Source organism: Gobius niger, assembly GCF_951799975.1.
Source record: "Gobius niger genome assembly, chromosome: 2".
NCBI lineage: Eukaryota > Metazoa > Chordata > Actinopteri > Gobiiformes > Gobiidae > Gobius > Gobius niger.
In genome coordinates this window covers 34,783,912-34,796,478 of record NC_136853.1, presented here as the reverse complement: position 1 = coordinate 34,796,478, position 12,567 = coordinate 34,783,912, and positions in this window count along the sequence as shown.

The window sequence follows — 12,567 nt, the reverse complement described above, 5'->3', positions numbered from 1 at the left end:
CGGCCCACGACCCAAACGAGTTCGACACCCCTGGACTAGAATGTTATGCTTTCATTTGGCACAAGACTGCAATGTTGTGACACTTCTTTGCAGCTTGTAGATGAGCAAGCGTTGTCCTCTCTCATCTCACAAAGGTTATAGCAACTAGTGTGAAGCTTATCTGACAACTAACCCTTGCAAAACTTTCAAGATGGTCAACCCCCAAACCTCTTCTACCTGTGGTCTTAATCTCCGGTCCCCCACCAAGGGTTTAAGTGACTGTCAGATCCCTTAAGGCTTCTTCAATTAGCATGCAAATGTGTAATAAAAGGCTGCTGTGGAGCGTGGCAGTATTTCTCAGGTGATGCCAAATAAGCGTCTGACTGCCTTCATAGAAAGATGAAAAATAAACAAAGAAGAGGCATATAAAACTATGAAAGTTTTTTTAGGATCCTCCAGTGTATCCCATCATGCATCAATTCCAATGGAGCATCAATCAAATTAAAACATAATTGCGTGTTTAACCTTATTAGGGAGATAATTTGTGTTGTTTATACATTTGGGATAATTGAGGTGATTATAACATTATCAATGCATCATTAGTATTTAATTTCTACTTTATTGAATGCACTGGAACCATTATTTACGGGAGTTATATGACAGTTCCAAAAGTGAATTATACTGAAAGGTTTATTTAAAGGTTATCATTCATCTTGTAGTGGTATAGGTTCTGCCCCTCTGGCTGTGCCCGAGTCTTAATGAGGGAAACGTCTCAGGTGTCCGGCCTCTGATTGTCGCTGTGCGCTGGATTTTGAAGTCATATAATGCATGAAAGAAGCAGGAACTCATCTAGGTGGTGTAATAAGCACCTAACTTCACACATGGATTAATGCATTACATCCTGATCATTCACTGGAGAAACAAACGGAAAACCCATAGAAACCCTTTTCAAAAAGTCCATACAAATCCTGGCGCACTGAGTTGCCTTGTGTGAAACGCGCGGTTTAAATACACTTGCCCTGCCTTGGATCAAAAAGCCTTGGTCATATCATTATTATACTGTACATTTTGAAAACTGCTGCCTTATATACACAACACTTCTTGGTCTTGCCCCGCCCCCCATTCTCTAGCTACATTAAACCTAAACTGGTGATGGGTCTCAGCACCAGAGCCTCCAGAAGAACAACAAGCTGTACAGTCCATCACAGGAGGCCAGTTTTGGAACAGCCTGCTGACAGATACAGTATAAGAGAATGCCCAACTTACATCTCCTTTAAAAACAACTGAAACGTTTCCTTAAAGTAAATCGGTCCTGCACTCATTTGAGGACTACAGATGTATATTATCAGTCTTGGATTAGACTCGGCCATCCATCGCCTGCATATGGTGCAAAACGTTGCAGCATGTTTGCTCACTGGCTCACGGAAATATGAGTTCCTGTTCTGGCCTCCTTGCACTGGCTCTCAGTGAGCTACAGGTTTCAGTTTAAGGTCGTATTGATTTTTAAATGTTTGAATGGGATGGCCTGTCTTACCTGTCAGAGCTTCTGTCTGTTCATGTCCCAAAGAGGGCAACGAGGTCGGCAAATCAAATGTTGCTTGTTGTTCCGAGATCACGGATGAAAACGAGAGATGACCGTGCTTTTGCTGTTGCAGCGCCCACACTTTGGAACAGTCTTCCCTTTAGCTTTAAAACAGCTCAGTCTGAATGTTTTTAAATCTCTTTTTAAGACCCATTTGTTTACAAGGGCCTTCAACACAAGCTGAGCCGGATTTTCTTTGGTGGTTATTGCTATTGTTTGTAATGTAATGATGTATTTTAACTTTTGTATTGCCTGTGTACAGCACTTTGGGCAGGGATAATTGCTGTAAATGTGCTTTATAAATAAATGTGGCCTTTACAATTGTAAATGTGCTAGAATTTGGCACATTTACAATTTGTGTATTATTGTTCATTAATGTGTGCTGTCAAATCAAATAAATAAACAAGTAAATAAATCAGGGTACAACTCTGATTGACAGAAGTGCTTTACAGAGCAATCCAGTATCGATAACATCCATAAATACACACGATACCTCTGTGCTGGTCAAAGCAGGCCTTTACCATCAGAGCAATAGAGGCCCAGATCTACACACAAAGAGGCCCCAGAGACAATCCAGCACATAACTGCAGGGTGTGAGATGCTGGAAGGGAAAGCTTACGTAGAATGTCATAACCTTTATAGAATATTGGCACTTCCAAATGTGGTAGAGAATGACTGAGCCAAGATCCTGTGGAACTGCCGGATAGAGACAGAATTATGCCGAACCAGACGGACATTGTGGCGATGGACAAGGAGCAGAGGAAAGCCGTTGTGGTTCACATAGCAATACTGAGTGATTGCAACATCAGGAAAAAGGAATATGAGAAACTAGAGAGATGCCAGGGCAGAAAGAAAAACAGGAGAAAGCCTGGCGGGTGAAGGCATCAGAGGTGCAAGTGGTCATCGGAGCACTCAGGGCATTGACCATCAAACTGGAGGAATGGAGACAGCAGATCCCAAGAAAAACATCAGTCATCTCAGTCCAGAAAAGAGCAGTTCTAAGAACAGTAAAGATACTGCAGGACCCTCAAGCTGTTACAGGACCCAAGCTTGGAAGGATGAGAGAAAGAGACCGCCTGCTGAGGGTGAAAAGCACATTTTCATTTATGTTAAAAAACCCAAAAAACAACACTTGAAAGGCAATAAAGTTAAAATGAAGGCATGGTCTCCTGTAGTTTTGAGCCTACCATGGGGCACAACCAGGAGTCACAGCATACAGTGGACTTATTTTGTGTTGCTCTTATTCAAGTTTTCCATCCACCACCAATACAAATTTGAAATTTTTGTCTTATGTCTAAAGATCTGAAACGCCATTAACATTACATTACAGCGGTATATTTGATGAGCATGAATGACTGCTTTAGTATATAACATCAAGCGACTCATTGGTATGGACTTAGAAACTTCAGGTCTTCCGAAAACTGATAAAAATATGCACCATTTACGATATACAGTTTAAATAATAATGGAAAAAACAAAACACTATATAGAAAAAAACATAACATGTGTTGCTTCAAAGTCAAATTTGTCAATGTAGCAAATTATCATGATATCACGGACCATCTGACCACCGCCACTCATTCACATAGACGGACACATCATTCGTCATGGTCTATTGTACATGTTTTAGTTGTAGGGGAAACCAGAGTACCACAGAGGAAACCTATGCAGACACGGATACAAACTCCACAGAAGGGCCCCATCCGGCCGGGACCCGGGACCTTCCAGCTGTGAAGCACAGACGCTAACCACTGCATCACCATGCCACCCATAAGTTTTCTCCCTATGTGCATTTCACATTATATGACAGTGTGCAGGACACAGCCTGTGAGCAAAACTGAGTCAATTAAGCGTGAATGCAAACCTTCAGTGTGCATTTGAATAAAGCGCATCGGGAAATGTGCTAAGTGACCGTAGTGCAGACACGGCTCCGCATCATTAGTATTTCCCTGATCTGTCTTTCAGATATATGCAGGAGACCCCACATGCAGGGGCAGACTAATTGCTACTGAAATGGTCTTCTGTGTGTTTGGCCACACAGTAGTAGATGGTGAATATGGCCATCCTGGTCCTGACACCAACATCCTTTTACAGTAAGGTCATTCGGCTGATTGTACTCATGAACATGTGTGCACAATACTCTCTGTGAGCTATGAAATTGTGACTACAAGACAAGACAAAACAGCATATTATTTTTTCTGAAGAAAAATGTTATGTCATAGCATTGAAGTCATACTAATACATTTGCTCACATGAGTAATAGCATTAGCTGCATGTTTGGAATTTTGCCAATTGCAGCTTTCTGGAAGGCCACATTATGCCACACATGGTTTTGACAGCTGTGTGTGAGGTCCAAAAGTTCAAGGCCTCAGGAGAAGCGAGAGGTTGATCAGACTCTGTGAGAGGAACCATCATTGAGAGATTGCTGTCAACACAGGAATGTAGAGTGATCGCCTGTGTATCCATGCACCTCTGAGGTCAGCTCTGTATCCAAAGAAAATGAAAGCTTACATTAAACTTTGAGCCTTGTGGTCATCTGTGGGAGCCAGGATTTCTGGGAGGCCATGACAGGTCAGCAGCTTGCGTGACTTTATTGCTGTGGAGCATTGCATCTGCACTCAGGAGTAAGTCAATGCAAGCTTATGTTCAGAGGAAACCAGGTCATTCATTTCTATTCCACAGGGTCAGCATGTCGAACCCACTCTATCAGTCATTCTCTGATATTGTCTCTCCATGACACTGGAAAACCACAAGAAACATCTTGTGCAGATGTATGGAGACAGCTTTATTTTATCAGAACATTATATATGTTTACTCTATTTATGCAATAGTCACCTTTTTTTCCCACCTAAGGTGTTGGCAGTTGTTTCCTTTCACTCCTTTTATTAATCTCATTAAAAGAACACGGCTTTTAAAAAACTGTTTAATTAATGCAGAGAGACTCAAGCAGATATATTGGCAGAAGTACAGCTCACTTTCTCTCTTTAAATTAGTGCAGTATCATTAATGCAACTGAAAAATTAATAGACTTTTTTTTCGATCTCAGTGTACTTGCTTTATTGAAGAGCAGCACAAATTAGTCTACTTTCATTGTACATCTTTGTGCATCCATCCAAACAGCACAGTCATTAAAACACCTATTATTATAAACTGTCGACTCCAATTGTTAAGGCAATATAATGGATGACAAATTAAATTCTCCAGCCAAAAAATTATGTGTAGATGAAGAACTCGTACTTCTGCCAGCTATATAGTTGTTTCTCTTCTGTCCCAGTTACTCAATAATCACTGATATTCATATAGAAATGTCAGAGCAGCAAGCAGTCTAACATACAATGGCCTTGGATTTTATGAATAGACTGTGCATGAAATGTTGCATAGAAGCATCCTATGGTAGTCTTATTTAAACTACTGTGGCACCCGGAACAGTCCCCAAATTGTGCCCCATGTCCTATGTCCCTGTGGATTTTTCCAAAGCCATTGTTTTATTTCACTTCCCCAATTTTCTTTTAAATCAATCCAACACAGAGATTGTTATTGCCTGTGAGAAAGGAGCACCCGCAGGAACACAGCCACATTGTGCCCCCCACGCCCTGATGATCAATAGGACCAATGGGTGAGGATCACACTACTTTATGGCAGTCATATCGGTGTGCTGGGATTGCTGCTATACCGTGCTCTCATGGGACTTCAGAAAGCACCGGACAAAATGGAATCCTACGGCATCTCTTGAGGGGGTGACATTCATGGGCTGTAGGTTTTTAAAGTGTGTGTAAATTAATGAGATATAACTGCTGCTCGGCCTGTCCAGACAGTATGCCCATGCAGAGCTCACAGTGAAGATATCACCTGTTCTTTTTGGAAAGGAGGAGGAGTTAGATCTGCCAGAGGCTTTAGTCTAGAACCCAAAGCCTTTTCAACCTCTCAGTATACTTAATTTCTAAGGCTGAATTAAAACATTAACATTAAAACAAAATGGCAAAATTGTTGATTCAGCGATCAGTTCTGCTACATAAATAAACAACCTGTGCTCATGTTTTAACATTTTCAAGAGCAATGACTGCATATATCTGGACCGTGGACATATGTCGAAAGCTCCGAAAGAAAAATTTGCGGATCTTGAGCCGATTTGTTGGGGCCTCCAGTCTATATTGTTCACGTAAATGGGGAGGAGTGACACATAGCTGTACATTTATTCTTTGGGCGCCTTATTGAGCTTATCCACATGATAGATACAGACGGCATCTCGTCATAGAAGGGGGCGTGGCTTCGCCGAGGGGGAAAATAGAATCTTTAGAGAAACACAATTTTCCACTCTTCTTTGCCATTTTCTGCTGGAATATCGACTTATTTATCACATACAAATAAAGTCAAGTGTAAATCGGGCCCATATGGATATTTTCTCACAGCAGATTGTGCAGTAGAAGTGAAATAACGGCAGTTGTAGCAAGCGCTAGCTAACCGTTAGCATTAGCCCGATGCTAACATGTAGCATCAAGTTAGCATTCTCCGTTATTCATATATTTATGGGCTGTTGAACCACTTTGCTCCTCCCCATGTCTTTGTATCATTATTTAGTAGAGACTATGTTCATATTTCAGCATTTGTTACAGTAGTTTTTGAATAATTAGAGAAAATTTTCATTTTTTCAAAATTGTTTTCCCCCTTAACTGTTTTCTAAAATGACCATATATGGGCAATTCCAGAGATGCCGTCTGTATCTATTGGAGGAGATCTTACGTCTATGAGCCGTGCAGATCCTGCAGTGAAAAACACGAATTTACGCACAAGCTACATCAGCCAAACACACGGTTTGCGAGGATTAACTGAGGGAGATCTGTTTCCAAAAAAGACTGAAGAAAAGCAGCTTTGGGTGAGTTTTGAGTGAGCACTTTCTTATTCTGAGCTCTAGGTTGTTTGTTTTAGGAAACGATTTGCCTCAGCATACTCTTGAGATGGATGTGAATACTCTCTAGTTACTATTACTTGATTGCACAGTCCTTGAAAGCTGATGTGACAAGTGATTTTCTCCATTCTGAGATCAATAAAGTCCCATCTCATCTTATTTGCTGGAATAGTATGCTAGACATGTTAAACCGCTATACCTCGAACAACAAGCAGCAGTGACAGCTCAGAACTGAGACAGGACATGGTCATGGACGCTCATGACATTGTTAACGTGGATGACATTGTTTCATTACTTACACCTCTAAAAACAGCCACAGTGAAAAAAACTCCAACATTGCCCATAATTTTGCCATTGATCTTCATGATAAAACTCACAACTACAATAGAATGCTAAAAAGAGACATTTTGCGGAGCTGAAGGACTGGTACAGCGGTGTTCACTACTATTCAAGTATATTGTAAACTCAGACATTTGTGGGAACAACACTGTACATGTAATTGTACCTCCTCAACCCTGTCCAAGGCTCCCACCTGCACTCTCTCCACAAACAACACCACAATAACCCTCTCACATCAAGTAAGAAACCTTGGTGTTATTTTTGACCACTCTCTCACATTTGAAGCACACATCAATAATGTTGCAAGATCCTGCTACTTCCATCTGCGTAACATAGCTCGCCTCTGGCCCGCACACAGCACTGCAATATTGGTTCAATCACTGGTCACCTCAAGCATAGTAAGTAAGTGCCTCCTGGGATTGTCCCCGAGCGTGGTGTCCTGCACTGGTTAGCTCCACCTCCTAGATTACTGTAATTCACTACTTCATGGACTACTACTGGACTACTATCAAACACCTACATAAATTACAACTACATGCCATCTTGAACACTCCACTCCTCCTCCCAGGACCTTCTCCACACTACGTCTGTCTACCATGGACCACAGAGCCTTTAATTACACTGCACTACAACTCTGGAACTTCCTATCCTAGGGATGCACCGATACCAGTATCGGGTATCGGAACGATACCACATGCTTGTACTCATACTCGTACTCAATCATGAGGTCGCGATACCAGAAACCGATACCATTTGACGTGCGGCCAGCGCACCTACGAGGCGCACCTCTCAGCTGAGGAGAGAAAATAGCAACAAACTGGAGAATTCTTTAGTGGAAATACAATAATCCACATAGAGCTGACTTTACTACAGACTGCGCTCTCTAATCAGAGTCTATGCTGGATTTAACCAGAGCTTAATGTTGTTAGTGCTGCAGCGTCTGCAGTGTTTACAACATACAGGCTAACGTTGCTAACTCGCGACTAGCAGTTTTGGCCATTCTGACGCCGTTTTATGCCCAGGGGTTTATTCATCTGAAAAACTAACCGGGTTAGTTTTGGATTTTCCAAATAAATAATATCCAAATAAAAGACACAAAGCATGTTTATATTGAGCGAAAATGAGCTGCAGCAGAACAATGAAAACACTGTAGCTACTCGCTAAGTTACTACAAACACACGAGAAAATCTACACGGAGCTGAAGTAAAGACGAAAAGAGACCATTTAAGTAACCATCTTAATACTATCGTTAAATAAAAATACATAAATGAATAAAGTACAGGCATTGGGGAGCTTTTGGACATGGGCTTTTCTGTCTATGATGGACAGTGCAATACAAATTTAAAATTATATTGAATGAAAATAAAAATAAATAAATAAATGGCATCAGCACAATTCTAATACAACTGCTCTTAAATGTGTCGCCTACTTTACTTAAGGAAATGAACATGAGTAAATTTACTAATTACAAACCAATCTGCTGTGAAAAAAGTAAGAATGTTGAAGAAAATGCCTTGTACTCGTATCGGTATTCGGTATCGGCAAGTACTTAAATCCAAGTACTCGTACTCGTATCGGTTTTAGAAAAAGTGGTATCGGTGCATCCCTACCCTATCCCAATACATACAAACCGCAATAACCAGACCTATGAATTCAAAAGCTTCCAGCTACCTGTTGTATTGCTATTTGTTTCACTTCATCAAAATAAACATAAACTTGTGCGGATTGTGGGTAAATGACAAGATCTAAATTGCAATACTTTCTTTTTAATGAATAATCATCCTCTGTGTGTAATTAGAACAATATTGAAATGTGTGTATCATCATGCATCCCGTCCACCCCTATATATTCAAGGTCTGTAACAAAACTGGCGGCTCATCTGGGATATGAGCCCCGGATGTTTGCACAAATCACACATCTCTTCCATAAATCATGGTTTTCTTGTTTTTTAATTACATATGGGGCTTTTGGCATAATACCCACAATTATTTATCTCAGTTGTCGGCATTAAAAGACTTTTTGAATGCCGAGTCTCGCCCCAAAGATTAACAATTCACCAAGCGGCTTATTAGAGCAATTCATCAAATCAGTGGGCAGCGCTGATTAAATCAACCTGGTAATAGATGCAATGATCTCAGGCCTTCAGATGCCTAGAGCCCATGCACACCACCTGCACCCTTAGAAACCAACCCTATCAGCTTTCAGAGGAGCACCACTACCACTGGTGGAATGTCAGTATTGGTCTACACCAGTGGTTCTCAACTGGGATGCTGTCAGGAGGACCCACCATAATCCTAGGAAGTCACTCCAATTCATCTACTGTATATTCAAATACACACATCTATGAAAACAACACATTTAATTGAACGTACTGGAAGAATTCTCTTTTTCAGTTAAAATAACAGATTGTGGGGGTACATAACAATCTGATAGCCTGGTGGATAAAACTGTTCTTCAGTCGACTGGACCTGGCCCGTGGATTTCGCAGTCTCTGAAGACACTACCTCGAAGAGATTGTGTGATGGGTGCGTAGGGTCCCTGGCGATTCTTATGGCTTTGCAGGTGAGACGGGTGGAGTACATGCCGTTAATGGAGGGGAGAGGGGCTCCGCAGATCTTCTCTGCTGCTCTCACGATGCACTGGAGGATGCATTGTTGGCGCCATACACAGTGGTGGAGCTGGTCAGGATGCTCTCTATTGTCCCTCTGTAGAAGTTGCACATAACGGAGGCTGGGACTCTGGCTCTTCTCAGCTTGCGGAGAAAGTAGCGATGCTGATTTCTTTTCTTGACCAGTGATGTAGTGTGCATTGTCAAGGAGAGGTTCTCTGTGACGTGCACACCCAGGAACTTAGTGCTGGTCACCCTCTCCACTGCAGCACCGTTGATTGCTAGAGGAGCATGTTGGACCCACGCTCTTCCAAAGTCCACAACAATCTCTTTTGTCTTCTCCACATTTAGAGTGATTGTTCTGTGTGCACAACATGGCCAGACTGCTCACCTCACTCCTGTTGTTTGACTCGTCCCTGTTGCTGATGAAGTCCACCACTGTTGTGTCGTCTGCAAACTTGATGAAGAGGTTTGAGTCGTACTTTGGAGTGCAGTCATGGGTCAGCAGAGTGAACAGGAGGGGGCTCAGCACACAGCCTTGGGGAGCCCGTGTTGAGTGTGATGGTTCTGGAGGACTTGCCCGCGACACCTACAGCCTGTGGTCTCCCCGTCAGAAAGTCCAGCAGCCTGTTGCACAGTGACATGTTGATCCCCAGGTGGAGCAGTTTGTGTAGAAGCTGCTGTTGGATTATAGTGTTGAATGCTGAGCTAAAGTCTTAAAACAGCATTCTAATGTGTAGGAGTCCTTTGTTTCAAGGTGAGTGAGGGCTGAATGAAGAGAACATAAGTCCTCTTTGGTTTCCACTACACGACACAACCACAGTTGTTGTGGGCTGTGACCCCACAGATGTAAACGCTCTACAGAATGTCATTAAAAGTTTTTTTTAAGCCACGATGAGAACAAATGTGGACAAATGCTGCCATATGGTGGGGGTTATGGAATCATTCAGAGGTTGCCATGGCAAATACCACAGGAAGTAAGCAGCTAAAAGACCAACTATGAAGGTAAGCGACATGCAAATGTTATGCTAACACCAGCTAAAGTTGTGCTAATAGCGGCTAAATGGTGATATTGGCAAATGAACAGTGACTATTACATAATGTATTTCTCAAACTACATGAATCAGTTTTTAGAAAGCCTAAACAAGTCTGATATTGTTTTTGTGTGGGGTGTCATATGGAGCATGAAAGTCAATAGCAGCACAATAATAAATGATGTAGAAGCTGTTTGCAAAGACTTAAAACAGTGTAAAGCTGTGAACGTGTCACTGACCAGTGAACTCTGGGTAGTAATTTCAAATATTTTTAGCATGCTGTAATATTTCCAGATCTCATGTACTGATCTGTGACTCCCTCTGGTAGGATGGTAGTATTATACAGTATATTACACTTTTCAGTAAAGCAAAAACAAATCGCTCCCATTTCCCTCTACAGCTTTTACCAACTGTTTTAGACAGCATTCCCGCCTAAAACTCTAGACTCGGAGTATGTCTCTTAATAATTCATTCACCCTTTTTGTCCTGCTTTATAATGCAGGACTTAGTTATAGACCCCTGAAAGTCTCGAAGAACATAAGTACATGTACAAGGAAGCAGCACAGCTTGGCCCAACATGAAAGGCGTGACCTTTATTTTGCCAGTGTATTTTGTGTTGCCAGAGATGGCCCTGTCGTCTCGGTATGTAAACTAATCTGTGAGTGGTAAATTATGGCTAAACAAGAGCTAAGAATAGACAGAGAAAAGGTCAAATACATGGAGTGCATATAGGTGTCAAACAAGGACTGAATTTTTTTTTATTAAGCCCTGGTGAAAACATGGTGGTCAGAACATGTGTGCGTGGCCATCTAAAGGTTTTTTAAATACTTCCTCATGCTGTTCATATTTGTTTGGATTTTGCCTGGATTTAAAAGTGGTTTTCTCAGAGTGAAAAACCGAAGGGTCCTCTTATCTCTGTTACTGTATCTCTATAGTTGGCTGTTAGCTTTTATTTACAGAAAGAAGTGGAGAAAAGAGCCGTGTTTTAAGTGTTTTAATGGTATGGTATGGTTTTTATTTAGACAGGGACAGTGCACAATTTGACATGGACCAAAAAGGACAGGTTATAGCATTGTTTAATGTGAACAATGACTACAGTATTTCACCTTTTAAATCTCCATTAGTCTATTATTGCATCTAATCCCAAGATGCTTAGCGATATGACATCACATTCCTGAACTCTATATTAATAATAATGGAAAAAAGTGTATTTAAATAAGAATCGCTGGGTTTTCTACACTATCCCTGGGACAGGCTATTTTATATGAACAACTCACATGAAGTGCTCTGATCATCATGCATTACAAATATGTTGTATCAGTTATTCTTTGGCAGCATGTCTTTAATTAAAACACAAACACAGCCACTCCAGCAGTGGGCAATTTTATTTTATTAGCCTGCTTTAGGTGGTCCAATCATAGTTTCTGACCCAGCATTGATTAAGAGCCGCTTCCGCTAGCTATAGCAGGTTAAAACTAACTCGGGGATTGAATTCTCCAGGTTCTGCCCTTCAAAAAGACAGCATTCAAATATTCACTCAAAGGGGATGTCTGTAGCCGATACCCGATATTGTATTTTTCTTCAGAATCGGCTCCAATATCCGATAATGTTTTACGTTACAATACACATTTTACTTTACTTCCGTGCAATGTAATCAATATGCTTCATTCCACATCCAAGCACTGAGCCACAGTTGCTAAATGACTAAAATGTTAATGTCAATGACTTGCATTTTAAGGCTTTTGTTACATCACGGCCAGGGGACTACGGATGAAAAATAGCCTTCTGGCCAACTCTGTCTTTTTTAACCATGTTTGTTCATGTGTCTTATGAAATTGCACTGTCTCCTTTCAAATAAACTCATCTAATCTAAAATACTTGCTCATTCTAAAACGGCTAATGCAGCTGCACATCACCCTCTTCCCATGTTATTAGGTTTCAATTACATTGCATTAATACAGCGTTTCTGAAAATTGCTGGGACTCGGCAGAAGCAAAGCAGCACAATATTTAGACGTTTTGATGTGGGAAAATTTGATATTAAATGAAAAAATTGTGCAAGCAAGTAAGTCTGGGTGAAAGGAGTGGGGGGTGAGTCCAGTTTTATTTGGGCGTTTCAT